General features: G+C 34.1%; 1 long non-coding RNA gene across 1 annotated transcript; it reads right to left on the minus strand.

Moving 5' to 3' along the window:
* Nucleotides 1-5,945: 5,945 nt before the first annotated feature.
* On the minus strand, nt 5,946-7,472 carry LOC116007991. The gene is made up of 2 exons (XR_004095401.1): nt 6,704-7,472; nt 5,946-6,344 (listed from the first exon to the last, which is right to left on the minus strand). It is a non-coding gene; the product is annotated as an uncharacterized LOC116007991 (long non-coding RNA).
* Nucleotides 7,473-9,701: the final 2,229 nt, after the last annotated feature.

Consider the following 9,701-nt stretch of genomic DNA (forward strand, 5'->3'; position numbering starts at 1 on the left):
TCCTTCAAACTTTTCACCGAAGATCCTAAACAAAATCACCATAATAACCACATTTTCATGAACCTTTAGTTTAGACTTAAGCTCTAGGAAAGATTTAACCGAACAAAACCAAAGTCTTACCTATACTAGAGCACTTGAGTTGAAGAGCATGGTTATGGAGTTCTTGGATCCAAGAGGAAGATGACATTTTTTTCTCTTCTTTTTCCTTATCTTAATTTCGAAAATGGGTGTGGGAGAGAGTAGAAGACTTGGAGTGTAGACATGGTTTAGCTTATCCCATACTCTTCCTATTAATTAATTATTTAATTACCATGTGGTAAATAGGGATGCCACTTGTCACAATCCTATGGTGCATCTTGTAGAGCAAGACTTCTTTGCCAGTTAGGGATTAAATCAGATAAAAGTTCGGAGGAATATAACTTAATTCGGGAAAATTCCAATACCAAAATTATTCTAAAAATAATCCCGTCAATAACCACTAAAATTGGGAAATTTTCGGTATCTCGCGAAATATAGGTACGAAGGTCCGTAACAAATTTACTCTTACAGTCCGTTTAAATTTCCACTTGAACTAAATAGAAAGTTCAGGCTTAATCGTATCATACTTAATAATCCATTTTCTAGGAAAATTCGAACTGTATACACATCCTTAAAAATTTTACGGTTCGTGACCGGTACGTAGATCGCAGCTTTATTAATAATTAGCCTCACTTATAAAAAAAAATCCTTCTGAAGTACCGAGAGATCATCTCATAAATATTATAGCCTAAAAATATTTTTCGAACCCTAACTTTGTCGGAAAAACCGAGGGGTTACAATAGGATTATAACAATGTACTAATCCTAATGCATAACAATGTTTTGATGTTATAGGATTTCGAGTTTTAATATTATTGTACTTTTAATATTATTTTATTGTTTTAATTTTTTTAATGTACAATATTTTGGGCGGGAAATAGGATTTCGTTTTGGAGGATTTTGTTTATATATATATATATAGATTATTATTATTATAGATATAGATATAGATTATAGATTATAGATTGTAGTATAGGAATTGTAGAGGAATTGAGTAGACGAATTGTATTAGAATTGTAGTATAGGAATTGTAGAATAAATAGTAGACATCATTTTGTAGTATTGGATTTCGTGTTTTAATAGCAGATTTATTTTATACGAATTATATTGGAATTGTAGTATATGAATTGTATTGTTTTAATATTATTCTATTGTTTATACGAATTGTATTGGAATTGTATTGTTTTAATATTATTCGATTGTTTTAATATGATTCTATTATTTTAATTGTTTTAATGTACAATATTTTGGGCGGGAAGGAAGATTTCGTTTTGGAGGATTTTATTTATATATATATAAAGATAAAGATTATTGTTATTATTATTATAAAATAATAAACACACCACGAATTTAAAAGTAAATCCCATTGATTTCAAAGTATAAAATAGTCAATATACCCATTGTTTCCAACCAGCTGATACAAAAAGCTACATTCATTAGCTTTTCAATTTTCAGCTTATTGGCCCAATAAGCCAATGCCAATAAGCCATTTACCAAACACTTCAAAATAGCTTATTAGTTGATCAAAAAACTAAATTTGGTCAAATAAGCTAAAATTTGGCTTATAAGCCAATAACCAAACACCCGCTTAATTAGGTTCGATTTTTAACTAAATTGAATCGTTTAGTGTACACAAAATATAAATGTTTGGTTTTGAACAATAAACCAAAATTGAACTGGTCTGGTCTGGTTTGGTTTGGGTTATTTGAACCGAAATGTTCATCCACAACATGCATCATGATTCACTATATATATAAGTACTAGTTATCACACGCGCGTTGCGCGATTAAACCAATGCCCAATGCGTATTTTTAAATTAGTGTTCCTTAATTGGTTAAAGTAGTCATATAATAATGAGAGAGAGAAAAAAATGCTAAATTAATAAAAGTCAAAGAAACAGCCTCGATGCTTATATATTTTAATAAAACATAACGAAATTGTAAATAGCTAAATTACAACTAAAGTAAGTAGAAACAAATAAACCACTTACATGGGATCAAATGACGCGTCATCATTGTCACTTGTTTGGACACCGGTCCGACCATTTAAAATCCATGTGTAATTGTATTTGTGATCAAGTACTTTATAGTTCGTCCGTACAGGTTTGACAATGACATTTGAGATGATGTACTATTTGTTGGTTTGTAAAGTGATATTATACATTCCAATGTCATTATCAAACACTATTGATTGAATTCAAGTTCTTTGCATTTAGATATAACATTTACAATGATGTTGGTGGTGAATGAGAGCATCTTCATAATAATAATAATACTAATAATGATAAAAATAAAATAATAATAATAATAATAATAATAATAATAATAATAAAAGGGATAAATTTTTTACTATTTACTTACATTTTCATCCTCCAAGACGATGAGCATATACTTTTTCTCAAGCGTTCCAATAACGTTTTTTGGTTCGTTTTTCTTAATGAAGTGAACTGTACAACTTCAGCCCACAGTTTGTGTGTCAATATCAATTAACTTTACTGCATTTGCCATGACTAATATTCTTGTGCCATGGGAAATCTGTTCATAAAGGATGTTATAAAATAATATAATGTGAACCACAACATAAATTAAAAAACCATAGATTAGGGAGTTAGGAGTAACTAAAATGTGTAGATTATAAAGGAATATAATGAGAACCACAACATTACATACAATAATACAAGTATAGATAAACAGATTATACAATAGATATATTTACCTAACAATATTGAAGTTGTACTAATTAATGAGTATACCATCATTGATTTTTTTTTAAACTGTAATCATTATGAGTACAAATACAAATAATAGAATTAGCATGGTAATATTTTGACAATCATACCTATAGAATGTCAAGTTGATGGTGTGTTGCAGAATATGTTAGGTTTAGTTTTTGGTGAATACCAGTGAGAAGGGGAGGGGTTTATATACTGTCGTTTTGGGTAGAATAATGGTTTAGTTAGGAATCTATACAAAATTGTGTTATAAAATCCTATTAATAGTTCAATATTCTAATTTTAAGTTAAAAATCTATACAGAATTGTATTATAGAATATTGCCAATTTGTTTGAAAACCGCAAAAAGAAACAAATTGACTAAAGAATTTAATGTTAAACTTCCGTTATATTTAACGGAAAGAATTTGGTAAAATTATAAATGATTAGGATATATTAGAAATTTAATTGGAAGTTACACAATAAGAAGAACACAAACTACAACATGTTATAACAAACTATTACACCAAAATTTTTTAGTACCAATTAGGGTCTAACATTATTGGATCTTATTATAAGTGTAGATTCGGAGTTGAATATATCCTACAGTGCAATGACAAATTATTGTACCCATTTTTGCCCTTGAATGGAAGCTTCATTTAAAGGAATTTCCAGATGTTTGTTGTCAAGACTCAGCAGCCATGACGTAGAAAATGGGGGTCGTAACCCACAAAACAAGTTAAAGTATATAATTTCCAATTAATTTGGAAAATGAGTTTGGTGCTTGGAGTTCCAAGGGCGAAGTTGAGTATCTATAGCTATTTACCCAGATAAAGACTTTTGTGGCAGATTGTAACTCTCATCAGTGCTCCAATCTGTGCTCCCAATTGTCACACTCATGAATACACCATTCAATATCAGCGTGACTTTCACTTCACAAAGTCTAGTAGCGAGGGGATGGAAGATGAAGATCATGGTTTACAAATAGAGGATAGAAACTCTAAAATTTTAGACTTTAGGGAATAGTAAATTGTAAATAAGAAATTTTTTGTTAAAAAAAATTCTCTCAAAAGGTTGAATCTCCAACTCCAAGGGTTCTCTGGACCGGGGCTCCCACGCTCCTGCCCGACAGAACATGTGAGAAGATGTAAATCATGTTAATTTAGTGGCTCAACAAATACGGCGAAATGGGGTTTGTTCACTTTGGGCAATAATAGACTGTAAATAAGTAATAAGTTTTTTTATAAAAAAAAATTGTTTTGATCTTCTGTTGACTTTAAATAGTACAAATTTGATAATCAATAACAATAACAATGACTCAATAACATTATTAGATGAAATAAAATGTTAAAAAATCTATGTAATATTTACGTGTACGTGGTTTTTACGTTGTTATAGTCTTCTTTAATTTTTTTTTTGGTTTTGTGTGTGCACGGTAACGGGATAATGTGTGCCTGTCTCCTTTGTCTTGTGTGCACTTGTCATATTCCAGGTATGTTGACATGTATTTTTCGGTTGTGTGCACTGTTATGTTTGTCTGTGTGCACGAGTTCAGAGTGGTGTGTGCACTGTTTTGTTTGCCTGTGTTCACGGGTTATAGTGTGTTGTGTCACTTGGCTTACATTTAGTTTGTTTTAATGATTGTGTTTGTTCATGTTGTTGGTTGGCAGCTAAGAAGGCACGGAATGCACATTTGGAGGGTTGTTCATCCGAATCGCATAATGATGATGGGGATTTTGTTGACCCTCCGCAAAATTTCGTAGATTGGATGCAGCAAGAACCTTTGTGTGATGCTCCGAAGATTGATTTTACTCTAGAGGAGCGGGTGCGATTTTTAGGTGCTAGAATTAGGGTGCTTCCAACACTGTTGGTATAGGCCTTGGAAGACCTTACCGCATAACAAAGGAAGGATATTCATGTTAGTATGACTTCACTGCCTCGTCACATTCTGGTCATCTTACTGTCCGTTAATTTTTTGGTGTGGTTTTTTTTTTTTTTGTTTTTTTTTGTTTTTTTGTTGGGTTAGTTTTATAGGATTGTTTGGTAATTGTTGTCCTTTTCTTTACAATGTTGTGTTTTTGTTGTTTTCTATAGTTCTGTTACTCTTGCAGGAGATAGCTTGGATCTTGTTATGGAGTTGGCAGTGTGCTGAACGAGCTGAAAGTGTCATTTTTTAATGCTGAATCTAGTGTTGGAATGTCCGTTAGTAAATCAAGTGTTATTCGGTCTTTTGGTGGTGTGCTATTATCTCCTGATATCGTTATACACCCCCCTTCCATTGCTAAGAGTAAAGGTTTTGGAAAGCGGATCAAATCATCAAAAGAGGTAGTCGTAGAAAAAGCGTCTATGTTGAAACGGTTGTGTAGGTCTTCTAACCAATTTGCGCACCATGATAGTTGTAATTGTCCTTTGGCGGTATAGTTTTTGTTTTTAACAAGTGTTTTTATTTAAACTTTGTAGTTTTCACGACACTCAAAACTTTATGCCTAATTAGTTGTTTTCTTGTGTGCACCTCTGTGAGGTAGGTTGTGCATATTTATTAAATCTTGTATTGTTTAATTAATGAGTGTGTACGCAGTGTTCTGTACTAGTATTTTTAAGGCAAAGTTCATGGGGGTTGGGTTGCTCATGATTTTTTTATGAGGACGTGTGTGCACTTTAATGAAAGCCGTGTGCACTTCTTTGCATTATCGTCTGTTTTATTAAACCATGATCTTGTGCACTCTGTTATGCACTATCTACATCCCATTGTACAAAACCATGATCCTGTGCACACTCTGTTTTGCACTGTCAACATCCCATTGTATGAATCGTGTGCCATCAGACAAATACAATGTGCAAACAAGGTTAACGGTTGTGCGCCTCACACCCCATATATGTCTTATCCCTGTGCTAAGCGGTCACTATAAGTGTGCACTGTATTGTTTTATGTTTTAGTGGTCGAGAAGTTGACGTTTTTTTATTTGACACTGTGCATTAACTACATTTTATGATACGTGCATGTGCATTTTAGAATAAAGGCGTGTGCACACCACTGCATTTGAGTAACGAGAGCAAACCACCGTAACTGCGACAACGACAGAATTATACATACACACAGTGCATGTTGTCACAAGTATTAAAAAAACAATGCCTACAGTGTTAACAACTCCACATTCTGAACTGTTGTAAACAAGTGCATACACCATATATTATAGATGTACATACATGTTTTTCTGTTTTGCTAACCTAACTACATGGTATCCCCGTGTGCACCACGTGGAATTACCTTGTGCACAGTACATAGCCAACCTACTTATAAACAACGCATTTCTACTTAGCACAAACACTGCACATAAATTGTCACAAACAATGAAACATGTGGACAAAAGTAAAACAAAAAATTGTGCTTACAAGGTAAACAACTCCACACTCTAAGTTGTCGGTGTAAACATGTGAACACACCACATATTATAGATGAACATACCTGTTCGTTTCTGTCGCTAATGGTATCCTCGTGTGCATCATGTGGGATTACCTTGTGCATTGTGCATACCCAACCTACTTACAAACATCGCCTGCTACTTAGTCAAAACAAACACTGAACATAAATTAGTAATCATCAAATACACACTCCTAACTCGAACCCAATAAACACATTCATATAAATAAGTATGTTATTGCCACAAAAAGCACATCTTTAAGTAAGCCGAACTCTAAGCTTGCAAAAATAAAAATAAAAAATTGCATACTGCAATTTCAAAATTAAATGTTAAAAAAAATTCAAAATTAAATTAGGCAGAAGCATGTATTATTCAATGGAACAAATATGAAGGCGGTAAAGAAACAATATTGATACTGCAAAAGTAAGAATTTTTAAAATCCAACGGGAGGAGTTTCACAGGGTGCACACACCACATATTTTAGATGCACATACCTATTCGTTTCTTCCGCTAATGGTATCCCCGTGTGCATCATGTGTGATTGCCTTGTGCACTGTGCATACCCAACCTACTTACAGACAGCGCCCTACTACTTAGTTCGCACAAACACTACACATAAATCAGTAATCATCAAATACACACTCCTGACTCAAACCCAATAATAACATTCATATAAATAAGTATGTTATTGCCACAAAAAGCACATCTTAAGTAAGTCAAACTCTAAGCTTGCCAAAAAAAATTGCCAACTATAATTTCAAAATTAAATGTCCATGTGGAATACCAAAAAAGAAAATGCAATTTCAAAATTCAATTAGGCAAAAGCATGCATTATTCAATGGAACAACTATGAAGGATGTAAAGAAACAATATTGATACTGCAAAAGTAAGATTTTCTAAAATCCAACAGGATGAGTTTCACAATGCACACACTGTCAATTTAGGAACTCGGATGACGAACAATACACACACCCATGGACGAGATCCCCTTTCGACAAACACTACACCAAAATCATCTAGAGGGTCCCAAACGAATTCCCCTTAACCCTAATCTGGGTTGCGGTTAACTGCTGACACACACATGAAATTTAATCCCCCCCCCACCTCTCCTTTCCGTTTGTTGCTTCAACCCCCTTCGTAGGTTATCTCGTCGCTTTGTACCAACCATATCTATTGGACAATGGCAAGGCACTTGGCCAATGGAGCGTTTTGTTCTTCGTTGTGATTCAAGGCGGTGCAATTTCTTCTTCGCTGCGTTTCCAAATTATTCACAAGCTTTCTAGGGATTGGGTAGAGTGAAAGACGGTGGCAGCCTAAAATTAGGATGGATGGTTCATGACAAGTTTACATATTTGCCCTTTGATTGCTAATTACTATTCAAAATTACCCTATTTCTTAGGAATCACATTAAAATCCTACCATTCATTTATATTTTCCTATGGTCAAGATTATGTCTTATTTCTCATCTAAGGGGTTGTCTCATATAAAGCCTACCCTATATATATGTGTGTGTGTGTGTGTGTGTGTGTGTGTGTAGAGGATTATGAGGACAAATGGTATACGTTTGATTGGAATATTAGATGGTGTAAGATTAATGATAATTTTGGGTTATTTTTGTGTTAGGCGTGGTATTAGTAGGCTGGTGGGGGTATTTGTGTCATTTGTAGTAGTGTTTTAATTTTGGAAGAATGAATATAGCGTGTATTTTTGGTATTCTCAATCGCCCACGTATTCTTTTATTGCGCCGACGAGTCCTCTTCTTGTTTTCGTTCAGTCCGTAGCATTCTCGCCGTTTCTCTCTACGTCATCAGTGAAGTCGACGGACAGAGGGAACGGTGCTGTCGTTTCCTTTCTTCACGCTGAAGTCGACGGACGCTCGACTTTGCTATTGTTGAAGCTGTCGGCGGTGTCATCTTGGCGGCCGGAGGCAGATGTGCATGTCGCCGGTGGTGACGAATTTGCAATCGGATAGTGCAATAATGGCGGAAGTCGGAGGTGGTCGTCATCAATGTAGGCAATCCAGTCAGGTGGCGGAGGCGGTAAATCCAAGTAGGATTTTTCGTTTTTTTTTGGGTTTTATTGTTTACTGTATTATTTTTTCTTATTACTCCGTAATATTTACAAATTGATTAATATTACAAATTTTGTATTATTATTTGTAAATATTTATGTTTATTAATTAATTTTAAAATATTTCTCTTATTATTTCTAAATTTGTTTTTATTAAATTGAAAATATCTCGTATTATGTGTTTTGCCCTGCTTTGTTTATTGTGTGCTATAATTTGTTAGTTTGTTCAAATTGAAATTTGTTATTAGATATCATTTCATCATGTATCTAGGAGATAACTCAGTAATGGAGGCCTCATTTTGCATTGAATAAGTTGATAACTCAGTAATGGAGGCCTCATTTTGCATTGAATAAGTTGCTACAGCTTCATTATTGTTTAATGTATGGGTATTTTGCATCATTCTAAAGGCATATAAGTTTTCAAAAAGCTTAAAGTTTACAAGCTACAAGCAATCAGTGTTTGAGAAGAGAGAAAAGTTCAAAAGTTCAAATCTAGATCTCAAAGAAATCTTGAGCTGCATCAACGTTCACATCAAGACCCAATCTAGTCGAGATTTTAGTTGGAGAAAGGAAGAAACCATTTCTTCTATCTACACTCTCTACTTTGTGAAGTATAAAGAGACGGAGTAGACTCTGAGAGTTGAAAAACCTATGGTGCAAGTTTGTTGTCCAAATTTGTGATCAAGGAGGCAGACTTGGTGGTGTTATTGTACTAAAGGAGAAATTAGTGAAACCCTTCACGAGTTGTGAATAAGAGTGGACTAGGCTTTGTTAATAGCCGGGTAACACTAAAAATCCCCCCCCCCTCTCTCTCTCTCTCTTTACTCACTACGCTTTACATTAAGCGTGCATCTCATTTCATCGACCAAGTCATATCTCTTTTAGTAAACTATAAATCGTGCAATGTCAAATTAAAAGAAACTTAACTTTCCACTGCAAATATAACTCTGACTGAATCCTTACACTCCTTTTTTAAGAAAGAGTAACAGTTTGTGATTAAAATTTCAAAACCCTAGTGAGTCTATTCATCCCACCACCCTCCTCTAGACTCACTAATCTATCTATTCGGGACCGACACAGTTGTTAAAACTTAAGATGCGTTGGTCTAAAGCTTTAAGTGCGTGGTTTTCCTTCTTAAGGTGTGTAGTTTTCGTTCTTATGGTACGTGATCTATGTGTTTAAGGTGCGTCGGTTGTTAAAACTTAAGATGTGTCAGCCTAGAGCTTTATTGCGCGGTTTTCCTTCTTAAAGTGCATTGTTTTCCTTCTTAAGGTGCGTCGGTCTAAGCTTTAGGTGCGTGGTTTGTTTTCTTAAGGTGTGTAGTTTTCCTTTTAAGGTGATTTGTTTTTCTTCTTATGGTGTGTTGTTTTCCTTCTTAAGGTGTGTCATTTTTTTAAAAAGTTTGTTACTTTAATTGAGGAC

This window comes from Ipomoea triloba, chromosome 16 (genome assembly GCF_003576645.1).
Source record: "Ipomoea triloba cultivar NCNSP0323 chromosome 16, ASM357664v1".
NCBI classification, from domain to species: domain Eukaryota; kingdom Viridiplantae; phylum Streptophyta; class Magnoliopsida; order Solanales; family Convolvulaceae; genus Ipomoea; species Ipomoea triloba.